The following is a 21,213-nucleotide window of genomic DNA, read 5'->3' as shown; positions in this document are numbered from 1 at the left end:
ACGTATAAAACATATTGAACAGAAAGAAAGTCATGGTAATTTGGACCAATGATAAATGAATTGCCCATTTAGTATTAGTCATGTAGCCTACATGTGCCTAAAGAGAGAAGACTGGAATATAAATAGCAGAGGATGTTATCCAAATTGCACTTCAGAGAAACCCAATTAATGTCAAGCAGAACATTCAAGAAAACGCAACTATTATCCAACATTAAAACATGAGAGTTCCGCTAGTATGTAGTGATGGGGGAAGAAACGTCCTCTCACTGTCAACTGCGTTTATTGTCAGCAAACTTAACGTGTAAATATTTGTATGAACAGAACAAAATTCAACAACTGAGACATAAACTGAAAAAGTTCCACAGACATGTGACTAACAGAAATTGAATAATGTGTCCCTGAACAAAGGGACAAAGGGGGTCAAAATCAAAAGTAACAGTAAGTATCCACCAGCTGCATTAAGTACTGCAGTGCATCTCCTCCTCATGGACTGCACCAGATTTGCCAGTTCTTATGTTACCCACTCTTCCACCAAGGCACCTGCAAGTTCCCGGACATTTCTGGGGGGAATGGCCCTAGCCCTCACCCTCCGATTCAAAGGGTCCCAGACGTGCTCAATGGGATTGAGATTCGGGCTCTTCGCTGGCCATGGCAGAACACTGACATTCCTGTCTTGCAGGAAATCACACACAGAACGAGCAGTATGGCTGGTGGCATTGTCGAGATGAACGTGCAGGAAGGGTACCACATGAGGGAGGAGGATGTCTTCCCTGTAACGCACAGCGTTGAGATTGCCTGCAATGACAACAAGCTCAGTCTGATGATGCTGTGACACACCGCCCCAGACCATGACGGACCCTCCACCTCCAAATCGATCCCGCTCCAGAGTACACAACATTCCTTCGACGATAAATGCGAATCCGACCATTACCCCTGCTGAGACAAAACCGTGACTCGTCAGTGAAGAGCACTTTTGACCAGTCCTGTCTGATCCAGCGACGGTGGGTTTGCACCCATAGGCGACGTTGTTGCCGGTGATGTCTGGTGAGGACCTGCCTTACAACATGCCTACAAGCCCTCAGTCCAGCCTCTCTCAGCCTATTGCGGACAGTCTGAGCACTGATGGAGGGATTGTGTGTTCCTGGTGTAACTCGGGCAGTTGTTTTTGCCATCCTGTACCTGTCCCGCAGGTGTGATGTTCGGATGTACCGATCCTGTGCAGGTGTTGTTACACATGGTGTGCCACTGCGAGGACGTTCAGCTGTCCGTCCTGTCTCACTGTAGCGCTGTCTTAGGCGTCTCACAGTACGGACATTGCAATTTTTGGCCCTGGCCACATCTGCAGTCCTCATACCTCCTTGTGGCATGCCTAAGGCATGTTCATGCAGATGAGCAGGGACCCTGGGCATCTTTCTTTTGGTGTTTTTCAGAGTCAATAGAAAGGCCTCTTTAGTGTCCTAAGTTTTCATAACTGTGACATTAATTGCCTACCGTCTGTAAGCTGTTAGTATCTTAACGACCGTTCCACAGGTGCATGTTCATTAATTGTTTATGGTTCATTGAACCAGCATGGGAAACAGTGTTTAAACCCTTTACAATGAAGATCTGTGAAGTTATTTGGATTTTTACGATTTATCTTTGAAAGACAGGGTCCTGAAAAAGGGACTTTTCTTTTTTTTGCAGTGCATTCAGAAAGTATTCACAACCCTTCCCTTTCTCCAAATGTTCTTACGTTACAGCCTTATTCTAAAATGTATTAAATAAATGTTTTTCATCAATCTACACACAATACCCCATAATAAAAAAGCAAAAACAGGTTTTTAGAAATTTTTGCAATGTATTAAAAATAAACATAAGAATTCAGACCCTTTGCTAATGAGACTCGAAATTGAGCTGCGGTGCATCCTGTTTCCATTGATTATCTTTGAGATGTTTCTACAACTTGATTGGAGTCCACCTGTGGTAAATTCAATTGATTGGACATGATTTGGAAAGGCACACACCTGTCTATTTAAGTTGACAATGCATGTTAGAGCAAAAACCAAGCCATGAGGTCGAAGGAATTGTCCATAGAGCTCCGAGACAGGATTGTGTCGATGCACAGATCTGGGGAAGGGTACCAAAAACATTTCTGCAGCATTGAAGGTCATCAAGAACACAGAGGCCTCCATCATTCTGAAATGGAAGAAGTTTGGAACCACCAAGACCCTTCCTAGAGCTGGCCGCCCCACCAAACTGAGCAATCGGGGAGAAGGGCCTTGGTTAGGGAGGTGACCAAGAACCTGATGGTCACTTTGACAGAGCTCCATAGTTCCTCTGTGGAGATGGGAGAACCTTCCAGAAGGACAACCATCTCTGCAGCACTACACCAATCAGGCCTGTTAGGTAGAGCAGCCAGATGGAAGCTACTCCTCAGTAAAAAGCACATGACAGCCCGCTTGGAGTTTGCCAAAAGGCACCTGAAGGACTCTAAGACCATGACAAACAAGATTCTCTGGTCTGATGAAACCAAGATTGTCTTTAGCCTGAATGCCAAGCATCTCGTCCGGAGGAAACCTGGCACCATCCCTACGGTGAAGCATGGTGGTGCCAGTGTCATGCTGTGGGGATGATTTTCAGCGGCAAGGACTGGGAGACTAGTCAGGATCAAGGGAAAGATGAATGGAACAAAGGACAGAGATCCTTGATGAAAATCTGCTCCAGAGCGCTCAGGACCTCAGACTGGGGCACAAGTTCACCTTTCAACAGGACAAAGACCCTAAGCACACAGTCAAGACAACGCAGGAGTGGCTTCGGGACAAGTTTCTGAATTGAGTGGCCCAGCCAGGGCCCGGACTTGAACCCGATCAAACATCTCTGGAGAGACCTGAAAATAGCTATGCAGTGACGCTCCCCATCTAACCTGAGAGAGCTTGAGAGCATCTGCAGAGAAGAATGGGAGAAACTCCCCAAATACAGGTGTGCCAAGCTTATAGCATCATACCCAAGAAGACTCAAGGCTGTAATCACAGCCAAAGGTGCTTAAACAAGGTACTGAGTAAAGGGTCTGAAAACTTATGGAAATGTAATATTTTTCGTTTTTTTCCCTCGTTTTTTTCAAAACAATTGAAAAACCTGTTTTTGCTTTGTCATTATGGGGTATTATGTGTAGATTGATGAGGAAAAATACTCTTTAATTCATTTTAGATTAAGGCTGTAATGTAACAAAATGTGGAAAAAGTCAAGGGGTCTGAATACTTTCCATATGCACTGTACATATCGAGATATTATTTTTGACAACAGCTGTACCTGCACCAAAACTCCAGTTATTTTTCCTTCACATCTAGTTCTCCATTTCTTTTTAAATAGTGAGTCAATTTGTTTAAAAGCACTTTTATTTTCATGACTGATCAAAACACACTTTTCTCATGGGTCTCTCTTGTCCCTCTGCAGCAGACATTTGGTGAACAATATGTTTGGAACATTGAATCGCAATAAAATTGCAGTATCAAATTGCAATAAATATAGAATCGTGAGAATTACAATGCATATCGTATCGGCACCGAAGTATCGTGACAATATCGTATGAGGTCCCTGGCAATTGCAAGCCTTATTAATATGTAGCTTACATTGTACAAGGACATCTAGTGAAACTTGGGGTGAACTGGGAATCTTAGAGGCTGGGAGAGCAGAGTGGAGCTACTTCCCCCTGTTACTCCAGTGTACCCATACTAATGTAAGGTCCCTGCAGCAAACACACACATCCTCCTCTTCCACCCACTTCATAAGAGAACACAGACGACAATAGCGTGACCATCCCTGAAAATATATACAGTACTCGAACAGAGATGTTAACACACACACACACACACACACACACACACACACACACACACACACACACACACACACGCAATTGGAACATGTTAAGTGTGTGTTTAGTACCATACAAAGTGTTAGAGGAAAGAGTGATAGGAGTATTGCACGCTGACAGTAGGTGAAGTGACAGGGCTCTCTGCCCACGCTCCACTCCTGACTGGCATGGGCTCTGACACGATGTCTGCCTGTGCCAACCTGAGATGGTGTAGCAAAGTAATAGGAGGTCACAGCAGAGACAACTTCCCATCAGATACCCATTATGTTCAGCTCCAGTGAAGAAAACATAGTGGAACAGAGCTACACCACCAAATCATCTGTGCAGCACTACTACTGCCAGCTAACTGAAACATCTGTGCAGCACTACTGCTACCAGCTAACTGAAACATCTGTGCAGCACTACTGCTACCAGCTAACTGAAACATCTGTGCAGCACTACTGCTACCAGCTAACTGAAACATCTGTGCAGCACTACTGCTACCAGCTAACTGAAACATCTGTGCAGCACTACTGCTGCCAGCTAACTGAAACATCTGTGCAGCACTACTGCTGCCAGCTAACTGAAACATCTGTGCAGCACTACTGCTGCCAGCTAACTGAAACATCTGTGCAGCACTACTGCTACCAGCTAACTGAAACATCTGTGCAGCACTACTGCTGCCAGCTAACTGAAACATCTGTGCAGCACTACTGCTGCCAGCTAACCGAAACATCTGTGCAGCACTACTGCTACCAGCTAACCGAAACATCTGTGCAGCACTACTGCTACCAGCTAACTGAAACATCTGTGCAGCACTACTGCTACCAGCTAACTGAAACATCTGTGCAGCACTACTGCCAGCTAGAGGAACATACTGACACTAAGGACAATCTGGACATGCAGTAAAGCGATTTAAATGGTTTTCTAATATAAATGTCCTAACCGACTTGCCAAAACTATAGTTTGTTAACAAAATATTGCACAGAAAAAGTATTTTGTTGATACAGCTTCCAAAATGGAGTATTACGTCAAGCATTTCATTAACTGCAAAACCACTCATGTCATCTATAGATTGGAATGTCCACAGTGCAAGGTGTTCTACATTGGACAGACAAAGAGACGCCTTCAAGATCGCCTAGCGGAACACAAGTACGCCATACGGGTAGGCAATGAAGACTACCCCATGGCAAGGCACTACAAGTCCTTACACCATGGCAACCCTGCCTCCCTACAAGCTATGGGTATTGATCATATCCCGGCCTCTATTAGAAAAGGGGACCGTCTTAAACAGTTAAACCAAATGGAAAGTTTTTGGATTTACAAACTACAGGCCACTAAATACCCGGGTTTAAATGAAGATATGGATTTCTCCCCCTTTCTGTAGGGTTGTGATGGGTACATTTGCTGTCATCTAGTGGATATTTTGCTCAATTGCCCTCAGCTATGTTTAGACTCTTGTTGTTCATGTTTTGCTGTGTTCTAGTGTACTGTGGAATATATTGCTTCCTTATTCTTGACACTTCGCCCAGACATATTTAAGGTTAGAACTACCTTTCTAAGTGTTCTGATACTTCTAGTTTGGAGTTACATTTTTATGATAACATAGCTACAGCATTTCACTTTAAAGTGTGTATACTATTGCTTACTAGGTGTGTCCAATCAATTTTAACCACTCCCCCTTCAAATTAGGGTTAATTGGAAAAGCTGTTAAACAGAGAACATTGTATTATTTCTTTGTACACCCTGATGAAGGCCATGCAGCCGAAACGCGTCGGTTTTTTATAAACATTGTTTCTATTGAACATGCCATACTAATAAAGGCATTTTAATCAATTATATGAAGAGTGCCTTGGTCCTCCTTTCTTTTTGTGGAGTGGTTGAATCCGGACAATCCAAATAAAGTATGACCTATTTTAGTTTTTTGGGGAAAAATGCTAAAAATCACCAGGCATTCATCTAAAAATGAGTTTAATTTAGGAAAACTGTTCCCAAGTATTCCCACGAATCGGGTCTCAATGTAATCAAGGTATGAAATTGTTCTTATTTTCAAATACAATCTCTTTTTGTGCTTAGTTGTGGTCTATTTGCAGTGTAAAAATTATTATAATTAAGTTCCGGGCCCCCAACCATCCGCTCTGAGGAAAATCGGAAAATCCTTCCCCTGCTGTGGAGGGTGCAGGATGGAGTACAGTAGTAGACCCAATCTGAGGTGGAACATCTGCACCACCTAGTGGCTAACAACAGCCATTACATAAAATACAAAAAGTATTAATCAACATGTTAGGCCTATATACCACAGTATCTATAAATGCATCTGCATTTTGTCCCCCCCAAGAAAGAGAATCATTAAGAGATCAATACCATGCTCAGCCTGATCTCCTACTCCAACATGTCTATAGCAACTACTTCATTAGGTGGCGACAGACTTTAATTTGAGAATTCCCCTTTTACAAATACTTAAAAAGGTCCAATGCATACATAACAAATCATTTCTGGATTAAGTACCTTACTCTAACAGCTTTCCATTAAGATGGTCAAAAAATAAATAAAAATGGCTTTTTAACAAAAAAACTATTTCTAAAGCAAGAATTGTTGGGACTGTCTGGGATTGGGGGCCTAATAGGAGGGACATGTAACCCGAAAACTAGCTGTAATTGGCAGAGCGGTTTAGGTCTTTTTTTTATTGGTTGATTCACTTATACAACCTGATGATGTTAACACCCTAGCCAAAACTCCACCAATGCTAAACCTGCTGCTTACAAGGTGCTGGAAAAATTGTATTTTCAACCAGCAACTAACAATCAGAAAATAACACTGATCTAATTGTTTCACTCTTTTACAGTGATAGTTTCATCAGCTGTATCAGCACTTAGATCACCTTAACTCCACACAAAGAGATGCATACAAAGCTCTCCCTCCCCCCCAAAAAATAAATAAACTCCATTTAGCAAATGCGACCATAACTCTATGCTCCTGGTACCTGCTTACAAGCCAAAACTCAAACAGGAAGTAGCAGTGACATGCGCAATATAAAAGTGGATACTAAGCTACAGGACTGCTTTGCTAGCACAGACTGGAATATATTCCAGGATTCATCTAATGGCATTGAGGAGTTTACAACATCAGTCACCGGCTTCATTAATAAGTGTATTAATGACGTCGTCTCCACAGTGACCGTACGTGCTGTTGAAGTTGGAAGTTTACATACACCTTAGCCAAATATATTAAAACTCAGTTTTTCACAATTCATGACATTTAATCCGAGTAAAAATTCCCTGTTTTCGGTCAGTTAGGATCACCACTTCATTTTAACAATGTGAAATGTCAGAAGCATTTGGTAGCATTGTCTTTAAATTGTTTAACTTGGGTCAAACATTTTGGGTAGCCTTCCACAAGCTTACCACAATAAATTGGGTGCATTTTGGTCCATTCCTCCTGACAGAGCTGGTGTAACTGAGTCAGGTTTGTAGGCCTCCTTGCTCGCACAAGCTTTTTCAGTCCTGCCCACAAATTTTCCATAGGATTGAGGTCAGGGCTTTGTGATGGCCACTCCAATACCTTGCCTTTGTTGTCCTTAAACAATTTTGCCACAACTTTGGAAGTATGCTTGGGGTCATTGTCCATTTGGAAGACCCATTTGCAACCAAGCTTTAACTTCCTGACTGATGACTTAAGATGTTGCTTCAATATATCCACATAATTTTCCTACCTCGTGATGCCATCTATTTTGTGAAGTGCACCAGTCCCTCCTGCAGCAAAGCACCCCGACAACATGATGCTGCCACCTCCGTGCTTCACGGTTGGGATGGTGTTCTTTTTCATCCAAACATAACGATGGTCATTATGGCCAAACAGTTCTATTTTTGTTTCATCAGACCAAAGGACATTTCTCCAAAAAGTACAATCTCTGTCCCCATGTGCAGTTGCAAACCGTAGTCTGGCTTTTTTATGGCGGTTGTGGAGCAGTGGCTTCTTCCTTGCTGAGCGGCCTTTCAGGTTATGTCAATATAGGACTCGTTTTACTGTGGATATAGATACTTTTGTGCCTGTTTCCTCCAGCATCTTCACAAGGTCCTTTGCTGTTGTTCTGGGATTGATTTGCACTTTTCGCACCAAAGTACGTTCATCTCTAGGGGACAGAAAGCGTCTCCTTCCTGGGCGGTATGACGGCTGCGTGGTCGCATGGTGTTTATACTTGCGTACTATTGTTTGTACAGATGAACGTGGTACCTTCAGGCATTTGGAAATTGCTCCCAAGGATGAACCAGACTTGCAGAGGTCTACAATTTTCTTTCTGAGGTCTTGCCTGATTTCTTTTGATTTTCCCATGATGTCAAGCAAAGAGGCACTGAGTTTGAAGGTAGGCCTTGAACAACATCCACAAGTACACCTCCAATTCACTCAAATTATGTCAATTAGCCTTTCAGAAGCTTCTAAAGCCATGACATCGTTTTCTGGAGTTTTCCAAGCTGTTTAAAGGCATAGTCAACTTAGTGTATGTAAACTTCTGACCCACTGGAATTGTGATACAGTGAATTATAAGTGAAATAATCTGTTTGTAAACAATTGTTGGAAAAATAACTTGTGTCATGCACAAAGTAGATGTCCTAACCGACTTGCCAAAACTATAGTTTGTTAACAAGACATTTGTGGAGTGGTTGAAAAACGAGTTTTAATGATTCCAACCTAAGTGTATGTAAACTTCCGACTTCCACATCAATAAGGACCTATCATGGTCCAAACACACCAACACAGTCGTGAAGAGGGTACGACAACGCCTCTTCCCCCTCAGGAGGCTGAAAATATTTAACGTTTTACAGTTGAACCATTGACAGCATCTTGACAAGCTGCATCACCGCTTGGTATGGCAACTGCTTGGCATCCGACCACAAGGCGCTACAGAGGATAGTGAGTACGGCCCAGTACATCACTGGGGCCTTGCTCCCTGCAATCCAGGACCTCTATACCAGGCGGTGTCATAGGAAGGCCCTAAAAATTGTCAAAGACTCAAGCCATCCAAGTCATAGACTGTTCTCTCTGATACTGGATGGCAAGCAGTACCGGAGCGCCAAGCCTGGAACCAAAAGGCTCCTGAACAGGTTCTACCCCTAAGCCATACGACTGCTGTACAGTTAATCAAGTGGCTACCTGGACTATTTCCATGAATACCCTTTTTTTGCCTTGAATCTCTTGCACTGGCGCTAAGCACACTCACTGTACTCTACCCACACACTCACACATACTACACTGACACTCCAACATACACACACACACACACACACACACACACACACACACACACACACAAAACTTTCACACTCTTCACATACGCTGCTGGCCGACTCACATTTACCCCTACCTACATGTACATGTTCAACCAGGTCACCGATGATACAAGTCAGTATTCAACTTCCATCCACGTCTGAGGATGTCGGGAGATGACGTATAAACTGGCCATTAGGGGCAACAGTGAGGGGTTTTTCTAGGGCGTTGTGGATGAGGATGGCAGATGGGAGTAGGCATCTGATTCCGAAGGTTGTAAGTTTGAATCCAGCAATAGAAAGTTGTTTTTTAGATTTGTGTTTTAAGCCTATCCCAAACAAATTTGACATTTGCAACAACTTTGAAATTTGACGTTTGGGAAACATGGATGAACGTCTAATTCAGACGTGAGATTGTAAGAGCTAGATGACATGTTACCTCAATAACCTCAACTACCTTGACTCGGTACTGGTACTCCTTGTATATAGCCTCGTTATTGTGACTATTTCCTTTTTTATTTTGTAAATGTTTTTAACTTTTTAACTTTGTATTGTTGGGAAAGGGTTCATAAGTAAGCATTTCACGGTAAAGTCGACACCTATTGAATTAAGCACATCTGACCAACAACATTTTATTTAATTTGAAAACACAGGCAAAACAGAATTTTGGCTGCACTGGGCCTTTAATAAACAATGTCCTCATATCAACCAAGCAAACCTGAAATGGATGAAAAATACAGTTGAAAAAGAGGCCAATTTAGTAGCCCTAATTCCCACAAATTCCCACCACCCTTAAGAAATTCAGACAACCTGTGAGAAGTAACATCTCAGGATGATATTATATCCTTATTGTGAGACTGGGGGAAATGCATATTTTGAGGCAATCTAGAACTTTTTAAATGAAACACTTGAGACCTGTGACACCCACACTGAACATACTTTGTTTCTTTTTACAGACTGCTTTGTGTTGTTCTGGCATCCAGTATGTACTTTCCAACACAATGCATATGTAAATTAAGAGTCAGCACTGAGGGATACCATGCTATTCTAGCTATTCTAGGACATGTAAGCCAATAGCCACTAATTCCTTTGAGTGCTATACACAACTGACCACACCTGTGTGTGTGTGTGTGTGTGTGTGTGTGTGTGTGTGTGTGTAAGTGGCTGCACCCTTACTAATGTCACATTAGACAATAGAAGTGCTCTGTTCTGTAATGTTGAAAACGTTTTCGATCTTTTACGTATTCCTTTGACCTCTTTTGCAGGGTATACCTAAACATGGTCCATCTATGTAAGTATGATCAGGTTGCTATTTAACTAGCGCTGTCAACATGGGCTAACTAGCAAGTTGGGGGCACGCTTATTAGCTAGCCGGAAATGTCTGTAACGTTACCGCTGACGAGCCTAGCCATGATTATGGTGTCTAGCTAGCTAGTAGTTATACCAATGATGTTTCTGATAAGTCATGTTTATTTCATGGAATACACAACAGATAGCTACACAATAGCTAGACATTGAGTGTTATTTGTATTATGGGATGGCCACTTGCTAATGAGTTATTGTCCAGACATGAAATACTAGGCTAAACACCTGATAACCTTTGACCTAGCTATGTACCTGACAAAACACACCACCTGAATTGTGGTCACAACTAATTGCTTACTCTTTGACAGAAAACATCCTACTTCAAATGCTGTTCTATTTTTCAGCCAATTTAATTGCATATGAATTTCACCATTTAACGAAACAATACAATGTTGATTTTGTTGTACTGTCCTTACAGCATCCTTCCTACTGAAGACGTACCATGGAGGACACATTGTCATCAGATTGGCAATGGCTGGCCACAAACAGTCTAACAGACCTTTCTACCGCATTGTGGCAGCTTACAACAAGCGAGCACGAGACAGTAAATACATAGAACAGCTAGGCTCTTATGACCCCTTGCCAAACATCTACAATGAGAAACTGGTCAGCATCAACTCTGACAGGATCAAGTACTGAATGGGCTGTGGTGCACATCCAACGAAGCCTGTGGCCAAACTTCTAGGTGTGTTCCCTCTACCCTTACCATGACAACACACACACTATAGGTTTATTGAAATGGCCAGTGTAAGGCCTACATCATGGAAAAGACACTAAATCACAGGTTCCTAAACGAACTATACTGAACAAAAATATAAACGCAACAATTTTTACAATTTTACTGAGTTACAGTTTATGTAAGGAAATCAATCAATTTAAATAAATTTGTTAGGCCCAAATCTATTGATTTCACATGACTGGGAAACATGAGGTAATGGCGCCGGATGAATGGCACGATAATTGGCCTCAGGATCTCGTCACGTTATCTCTGTCCATTCAAATTGCCATTGATAAAATACAATTGTGTTTGTTGTCCGTAGCTTATGCCTGCCCATACCATAACCCCACCGCCACCATGGGGCAATCTGTTCACAACTTTGACATCAACAAACCACTCACCCACATGACACCATACACATGCTCTGGGGTTGTGAGGCCGGTTAGATGTACTGCCAAATTCTCTAAAACGACGTTGGAGGCGGCTTATGGTAGAGAAATTAACATTAAATTCTCTGGCAACAGCTCTGGTGGACATTCCTGCAGTCAGCATGCCAATTGCACGCTCCCTCAACTTGAGACATCTGTGGCATTGTGTTGTGTGACAAAGCTGCACATTTTAGAGTGACCTTTTATTGTCCCCAGCACAAGGGGCACCTGTGTAATGATGATGATGATGCTGTTAAGCAAAATTTAAGAGAAAGAAGCCTTTTATGCATATGCAAAATTTCTGGGAACTTTGATTTTAGCTCATCATACATGGGACCAACACCAACACTTTGTTCAGTGTAGTATACTTCAGAATGTAATCAATACTTCCAATTAAGTCTCAATGCTACCTGGGAATCTATGTGGTCTAAGATACTGTCAATCCTCCCATGTCTGTTCCTGTAGGACTGGCTGGGTTCTTCCCCCTGCATCCCATGACGGTGACAGAAACAGAGCGTCGCAGGGCCCTGGCAGAACTAGCAGAGGAAGCAGCTCCGGAGGATGGAGTTAAGCAGCAGGAACTATGATAGCTGGAGCGTGGGGGACTGTCAAGCATAGCAGGATGTGGTTACTGTACACGAAGGACAGCTATAAATGCCATTCTCCTCCCAAAAGGTTAACTGTTTCCAGTGAAAGCCTTTGTGAACTAGGAATATTCATAAGCAGTGCTTAACAGAACAACTTATAAAGGCTTCATATAGCATACATAAAATCTTCATAAGCACTACATAGTCTTCACATATAATCTAAGCGTATATCATACTCTATAAATGATGTATAAAGGATGTCATAACCAGGGTGAATTGCCAAATGTCACATACCTCATTGTGTATCTTTATGCACCATTTATAAAGCATGACATATGCATATAGAGGATTTGTGAAGCATTTATGTCGTGCATATGAAACATTTATGTATGCTATATAAGTTGTACTTTATTTAAAGTGTGACCCTGTTGGATGGTGGACGCAATATTTAAGTCTGCCAAGCAGGAGAGTAATGACATACAGTGCCTTAAAGTATTCATACCCCTTGACTTATTCAACATTTTGTGTTAGTCTGAATAAAAATTGGATCAAATAGAAGTTTTCCTCACCCATCTACACACAATACCCCATAATGACAAAGTGGAAACATGTTTTTAGATTATTTATTTTACAAATTACACTGAACAAAAATATAAATGCAACATGCAACTATTTAAAATATTGTGTGTGTGTGTGTGTGTGAGAGAGAGAGAGTGTGTCATGTCATCATCACCTAGCCATCACCAGAGAAGGAAACATGCTGATTATGGACACAGGTAACTGCAAAAATAATAGAAACACTTGAGTAAATGAGGGGTTTACGAAGTGTATTGAAAGCAGAGGCTTCCACACAGGTGTGGTTCCTCAGTTAATTAAGCAATTACCATTAAGCAATTTACATCCCATCATGCTTAGGGTCATGTATAACAATTCTGGGCAGGGCCTTATTTTGGCCATTATTTTGGCTAACATGGATGGATGACACATAGGATGACAGTGGTCACTGAATGGTTTGATGAGCATGAAAAAACGTAAACCATATGCCATGGCCGTCTGTAACCAGATCTCAACCCAATTGAACACTTATGGGAGATTCTGGAGCGGCGCCTGAGACAGCATTTTCCACCACCATCAACAAAAACACCAAATGATGGAATTGCTAAGATCTGAATGGTGTCGCATCCCTCCAATAGAGATCCAGACACTTTATGTTGGTGTTTACTTTATTTTGGCAGTTACCTGTCTGTCCATGTCTCATGGACTCATGTCACAGGTCACAAGTGGGTATAGTAGCCTGTCAGGCAGAACAGCTCAATAGTATTGTTACTTTGCCTCTGACCACAGACCTGAAATAATGATGAGTGAAGTTGGAAGCTCCATGTAAATGCTGACCCAATTGCAGCCCTAATTACAGAATTGTACACTGATAAGGATACAAGAGCTAGCTGGGTTACCCTTCAACAGATCAGGTATTGTTTCTGTGAGAAACAAACACCGGTAGATACATACTGTACCGTAAACCAGACTAAGCCTTTTATTGTTTATGCACACTGACTAGAACGAATCAAACGTATTATGGACGACTAGAGAAACATGACAATAGACTGCAGAGGATAAAAGGATGAAGTCACCACTCAGAGGGACTCTGTTGGCTGTTTGAATATGGTAAAAGCACCATAGAGCTCCTTGTAACCTAACCTGACTCCCTCTTACCTGCCCCATCACAATGCTGTATATCAGTCAGCCTGCCACGGAACAGTGAGTGAGCTTTACAGCACAGGCAACAATGGGCCCAGCAGTCTGCCAATGTCAATGACACACAACACTGCCTGGAGACAACAGTAGCCACCCTGTCTGTTATTAACTGCACCCACCTGCCTCTGAACCCTGACAACAGACAGAAACCATCCCTTACCTTAGTCAAAACAACAGCAGTATTCCTGGACTTCAGACAAGCCATATATAGGTTACTGCCAAAATAATGGAAACACTTGAGTATATAAGGGATACAAAGTATATTGAATGCAGGTCAATTCCACTCAGGTGTGGTTCCTGAGTTATTTAAGCAAGTAACATCCCATCATGCTTAGGGTCATGTATAAAAATGCTGGGCAGGCTTTTATTTTGGCTACCATGGCTATGCCCCCATAGGATGACAATGTCCCCATCCACAGGGCACGAGTGGTCACTGAATGATTTGATGAGCATGAAAACGATGTAAGCCATATGCCATCTCAGTCACCAGATCTCAACAGAATGGCTCCGGAGGGGATGGCTGACGTTTTTACGTGCTCCTAACCAACTGTGCTTTTTTGTTCGCTTTTTCGCATTGTTTGGAACTAATTTGTTTAACTTATTTTGTACATAATGTTGCTGCTACCGTCTCTTATGGCCAAAAGTAACTTCTGGACAGCGATTACTCACCTCGAACTGGAAGAAGATTTTTTCTTTAACGAGTCCGATGCGAAGGATATCCTGCTTTCTCGGAAACGGGCCCATATCTCCGTCATTTGTGTGAAGAAAAGACGGAGAAAAAGGTCGGGCTGCCTTCTGAGAATTCGTAGGCAAGTGTGTAAACCCCCCCTGCCATCCGTTCTACTGGCCAACGTGCAATTATTGGAGAATAAAATGGATGATCTACGATGAAGATATCAACGGGACATTAAAAACTGTAACGTTAATATCTTATGTTTCACCGAGTCGTGGCTGAATGACGAAATGGATAATATAGAGCTGGCGGGATTTTCCATGCACAGGCAGGACAGAGAAGCTATGTCTAGTAAGACAAGGGGTGGGGGTGGGTGTCCATTTGTCAATAACATCTGGTGTGCGATGTCAAATATTAAAGAAGTCTCGCGGTATTGCTCGCCTGAGGTAGAGTGCCTTATGATGAGCTGTAGACCACACTATCTACCAAGAGAGTTCTCATCTATATTATTCTGTCACGACTTCCGCCGAAGTCGGGCGGCGTTCGGCGGTCGACGTTACCGGCTTTCTAGCCACCGCCGATCCACTTTTCATTTTCCATTTGTTCTGTCTTTGTCTTACACACCTGGCTTCACTCAACCAATTACTTTTTTATTATTTAACCCTCTGTTCCCCATGTTGTGTTTGTGAGTGATTGTTTATTGTAAATTCGGTCTGTCTTTGTGGGCTCGTGACGTTACTTTGTATATTTGTCTTTTTGAGTAAAGTACATTGATTACTCATATCTGCTGTCCTGCGCCTGACTCTCTACACCAACTACACACGGACCCTGACATATTTGTAGCCGTCTATTTACCACCACAAACCGATGCTGGCACTAAGACCGCACTCAACCAGCTGTGTAAGGCCATAAGCAATCAAGAAAATGCTCATCCAGAAGCAGTGCTCCTAGTGGCCAGGGACTTTAATGCAGGCAAACCTAATTTCTACCAGCATGTGCAACCATAGGAAAAAAAACTATAGACCACCTTTATTCCACACACAGAAACGCATACAAAGCTCTCCCTCACCCTCACCCTCATTCTATACTCCTGATTCCTGCTTACAAGCAAAAACTAAAGCAGGAAGTACCAGTGACTTCCGGAAGTGGTAAGATTCAGGACTGATTTGCTAGCACAGACTGAAATATGTTCCGGGATTCTTCCGATGGCATTGAGGAGTATACCACATCAGTCATCGGCTTCATCAATAAGTGCATCGAAGACGTCGTCCTCACAATGACCGTGCATACATATCCCAACCAGAAGCCATGGATTACAGGTCAACATCCGCATCGAGCTAAAGGCTAGAGCTGCCGCTTTCAAGGAGCGGGACACTAATCCGGACCATTATAAGAAATGTCAAACAAGCAAGGCATCAATACAGGATTAAGATTGAATTCCACTACATCGGCTCTGACGCACGTTGGATGTGGCAGGGCTTGAAAACTATTACAGACTACAAAGGGGAACCCTGACGCGAGTTGCCCAGTGACGCAAGCCTACCAGACGAGCTAAATGCCTTTTATGGTCGCTTTGAGGCAAGCAACACTGAAGCATGCATGAGAGCACCAGCTGTTCTGGATGACTGTGTGATAACGCTCTCAGTAGCCAATGTGAGCAAGACCTTTAAATAGGTCAACATTCACAAAGCCGCGGGGTCAGACGGATTACCAGGACGTGTACTCAAAGCATGCGCAGACCAACTGGCAAGTGTCTTCACTGACATTTTCAACCTCTCCCTGATCCAGTCTGTAATACCTACATGTTACAAGCAGACCACCATAGTCCCTGTGCACAAGGAAGTGAAGGTAACCTGCCTAAATGCTTACCGCCCCGTAGCACTCACGCCAGTAGCCATGAAGTGCTTTGAAAAGCTGGCTCACATCAACAGCATCCTCCCAGATACCCTAGACCCACTCCAATTCGCATACTGCCCCAACAGATGACACAATCTGAATCGCATTCCACACTGCCCTTTCCCACCTGGACAAACGGAAAACGTATATGAGAATGCTGTTCATTGACTACAGCTCAGCGTTCAACACCATAATGCCCACAAAGCTCAGGACCCTAGGACTAAACACCTTCCTCTGGAACTGGATCCTGGACTTCCTGACAGCCGCCTCCAGGTGGTAAGGGTAGGAAACAACACATCTGCCACACTGATCCTCAACACTGGGGCCCCTCAGTGGTTTGCGCTTAGTCCCCTCCTGTACTTGTTCACCCTTGACTGCACAGCCAAACATGACTCCACCATTATTAAGTTTGCTCACAACACAACAGTGGTAGGCCTTATCACGACAACGATGAGACAGCCTATAGGGAGGAGGTCAGAGACCTGGCAATGTGGTGCCAGGACAACAACCTCTGCCTTAATGTGAGCAAGACGAAGGAGCTTATCGTGGACTACAGGAAAAGGAGGGCCGAGCACGTCCCCATTCTCATCGACAAGGCTGTAGTGGAGTGGGTCGAAAGTGGAGGTCGAGCGATTAATCGGAATGGCCGATTAATTAGGGCCGATTTCAAGTTTTCATAACAATCGGTAATCTAAATTTTTGTCCACCGATTTGCAGATTCTTTTTTTTCCACCTTTATTTAACTAGGCAAGTCAGATTAAGAACACATTCTTATTTACAATGACGGCCTAGAAACAGGGGTTAACTGCCTTGTTCAGGGGGGATTCGTTTTTGCAACCTTCGGTTACCAGTCCAACGCTCTAACCACCTGCCTTACATTGCACTCCACAAGCATTAACAGGCTGACTACCTGTTACGCGAGGGCAGCAAGAAGCAAAGGTAAGTTGCTAGCTAGCATTAGACTTATAAAAAACTATCAATCTTAACATAATCACTAGTTAACTACACATGGTTGATGATATTACTAGTTTATCTAACATGTCTTGCATTGCATATAATCGATGCGGTGCCTGTTAATTTTCATTGAATCACAGCCTACTTCGACAAACGGGTGTTGATTTAACAAGCGCATTTGCGAAAAAAGTACTGTCGTTGCACCAATGTACCTAACCATAAACATCAATGCCTAACAGGAATATTTAGACTTAGCCACCCGTTAGATAAAATACGGAACGGTTCCGTATGTCACTGAAAGAAAAAAACTTTTGTTTTCGAGATGATAGTTTCCGGATTCGACCATATTAATGACCTAAGGCTCGTATTTCTGTGTGTTTATTATATTATAATTAAGTCTATGATTTGATAGAGCAGTCTGACTGAGCGGTGGTAGGCAGCAGCAGGCTCGTAAGCATTCATTCAAACAGCCCTTTGCTGTGCTTCAAGCATTGCGCTGTTTATGACTTCAACCTGGGTGGGTATAATTTGTGGAACGTTCCAACAGGAATCTATTACAAAAACGTAAATAACAAGGTTTCCAAAAAACAACGCATACAAAGTTGTAAAGCGGCAGAATAAGATACCGGGTAGGGAGTGGTCTATTTCATTGCGTTTTTCACTCATCACGTTTATTCCAAAAAATGTCTGTCCTCACTTGTCTGTTTGCCTATGGACAAACATTAAGAATAAGCTACGTGGTGAGTTGATGCCTATTCGGCAGCTAGTTAGCTAGGTTTGTATGCGTTGCTACTTTGTATGCGTTGTTGGTTGGCAACCTTTTACTTTATGTTTTTTGGAACAGATTCCTGTTGGAACGTTCCACAAATTATACCCACCCCTTCAAGCCTGAAAGTAATTGGTTCAAGCCTTCAAGCCTATCAACTCTCAAGATTAGGCTGGTGTGATGTGACCGATGTGAAATGGCTAGCTAGTTAGCCGGGTGCACGCTAATAGCGTTTCAAACGTCACTCGCTCTGAGACTTGGAGTAGTTGTTTCCCTTCCTCTGCATGGGTAACGCTGCTTCGAGGGTGGCTGTTGTCGATGTGTTCCTGGTTTGAGCCCAGGTAGGAGCGAGGAGAGGGACGGAAGCTATACTGTTACACTGGCAATACTAATGCTTATAAGAACATCCAATAGTCAAAGGTATATGAAATACAAATCGTATAGAGAGAAATAGTCCTATAATTCCTATAATAACTACAACCTAAAACTTCTTACCTGGGAATATCGAAGACTCATGTTAAAAGGAACCACCAGCTTTCATATGTTCTCATGTTCTGAGCAAGGCACTTAAACATTAGCTTTCTTACATGGCACATATTGCACTTTTACTTTCTTCTCCAACACTTTGTTTTGCATTATTTAAACCAAATTGAACATGTTTCATTATTTATTTGAGGCTAAATTGATTTTATTGATGTATTATATTAAGTTAAAATAAGTGTTCATTCAGTATTGTTGTAATTGTCATTATAAAATAATAATAATAATCGGCTGATTAATCGGTATCAGCTTTTTCGGTCCCCCAATAATCGGTATTTTAAAAATCATAATCGGTCGACTTCTAGTCGAAAGTTTCAAGTTCCTTGGTGTCAACATCAGCAACAAACTGTCATGGTCCAAACACACCAAGACATTCGTGAAGAGGGCACGACAAACACCTTTTCCCCCTCAGGAGACTGAAAAGATTTGGCATGGGTCCGCAGATCCTCAAAAAGTTATACGGCTGCACCATCGAGAGCATCCTGACAGGTTGCATCACCGCCTGGTCTACAGAAGGTAGTGTGTACGGCCCAGTACATCACTGGGGCCAAGCTTCCTGCGATCCAGGACCTATATAATAGGCGGTGTCAGAGGAAAGCCCCAAAAATTGTCAAAGACACCAGTCACCCAAGTCACAGACTGTTTTCTCTGCTACAGCACGGCAAGCGGTACCGAAGCGCCAAGTCTAGGACCAAAATGCTCCTTAACAGCTTCTACCCCAAGCCATAAGACTGCTGAACAATTAATCAAATGGCCACCGGACAATTTACATAACACTCCCCCCCAGTGTTTTGTACACTGCTGCTACACTGTTTATTATCTATGCACAGTCACTTCACCCCTACCTACATGTACAAATTACCTCGACTAACCTGTACCCCCGCACATTGACTCCGTTCCGGTACCCCCTGTATATAGCCTCGTTATTGTTATTTTATTGCATGTGACTAATAATGTTTGATTTGATTTGAACCCAATTGAACACTTACGGGAGATTCTGGAGCAGCGCCTGAAACAGCGTTTTCCACCACCATCAACAAAACACCAAATATGGAAGAATGGTGTCGCATCCCTCCAATAGAGTTCCATACACTTGCAAAATCCATGCCAAGGTGCAGGGAAACCGTTCTGGCTCCTGGTGGCCCAATGCCCTATTAAGACACTTTGTGTTGGTGTTTCTTTTATTTTGGCAGTTCCTTGTGTAATAATATATATGCCATTTAGTAGATGCTTTTATCCTAAGCGACTTACATTTTTATGTGTGGGTGGCCCTGGGAATAGAACCCACAATCCTGGCGTTGCAAGTGCCATGCTCTACCAACTGAATCATACAGGATCCCTGCCCATCGTCAAAACAACAGCTGCTAGACCTGTCTTCAGACAAAACAACCATCCATGCACTGGGTCAAAACAACAGCAGGTAAGCTACCCCTGCTCTGCAGACCTTGTCTTCTCATTAGTGACAATGCAGTGATGAAGAGGCCTCCTCTCCTCATTGTTTGAGGATGTTGACCACACTGCTGTCAGATTGCTTCGTCCTGCACACATTATTATACCTGACAGTGCTGAGACTCAAGATGCAATGCATTCAATATTCATCATCCAGGCATCTCAGGACCATATCGCCTACTCTTGTGACGGTCAAGGTTAGTGTTAGGGTTAGAGTAACGTAGCAAGCGGTAAAGAAACGCCTGAAACTAGATCCCCTACATACTGGTCTTGACGAGAAGGAAAACAACTGTCGGGGGAGGTTATCTCCTGCACTGTTCAATCAATCCAGTAAATGAGGAGGAGTTCATATGGAGTGTCGTCCAAAAGGAGAAGTCACGCGCTCATTCCATTTCCTCTGAAAACCGGAACATCCGGTTGTTGGGGACTCCGCAGAGTCTAGGATTAGGGAAAGTGTGACTGAGTAAGACACGTATGTATGGTTGTAGGTTATCACATGGTAAAGGTATCTTCTCAGAACAGTGTAACGTGACTACCATTTGTCTAACAGAGAGAGTGGTGAAGAGGAGTGAGAGAGAGGGAGGATCTCAGCAGAGGGAGATTTAACAGGCCAGGTAAATCCTTATGGAACAACAGTATGTCTTTCCCATCTTGTTGGGCAAACATGCTAGCGACCTAGATGATTAAAATAAAACGAGAGCCTGTACCATGGAGTAAGAGCATTCTGTCCAGAGGACAGTCTAACACTGCACTGAGGACGGTAGCAAACAGCAACACATCACTAATGCAACATTAGTTAACCTATACTTAAATGATAATGCCCGAGAAGGCGGTGTTTGGAGGATATATTGGCACGGGTGTTGTTAGACCCGAGACACCGGCTTCGAGGGCATTATCACTTTTATACAACGGGTTACCAACATGTTCAAATAATGATTGACATATTTTCTTTAAAAATGCTATTTTGATGAATTTATTCATACTAT

General features: G+C 42.9%; 1 protein-coding gene and 1 pseudogene across 7 annotated transcripts in view; one reads left to right on the top strand and one right to left on the bottom strand.

Moving 5' to 3' along the window:
- Positions 1-21,213, bottom strand: part of LOC115150688 (voltage-gated potassium channel subunit beta-2) — a 155,657-nt gene that overhangs the window by 76,152 nt on the left and 58,292 nt on the right. The gene's annotated exons all lie outside the window — the stretch shown is intronic.
- On the top strand, positions 10,337-12,287 carry LOC115150691 (28S ribosomal protein S16, mitochondrial-like; annotated as a pseudogene).

Source organism: Salmo trutta, chromosome 16, assembly GCF_901001165.1.
Source record: "Salmo trutta chromosome 16, fSalTru1.1, whole genome shotgun sequence".
NCBI classification, from domain to species: domain Eukaryota; kingdom Metazoa; phylum Chordata; class Actinopteri; order Salmoniformes; family Salmonidae; genus Salmo; species Salmo trutta.
This window is presented reverse-complemented; position numbering and strand designations above follow the sequence as displayed.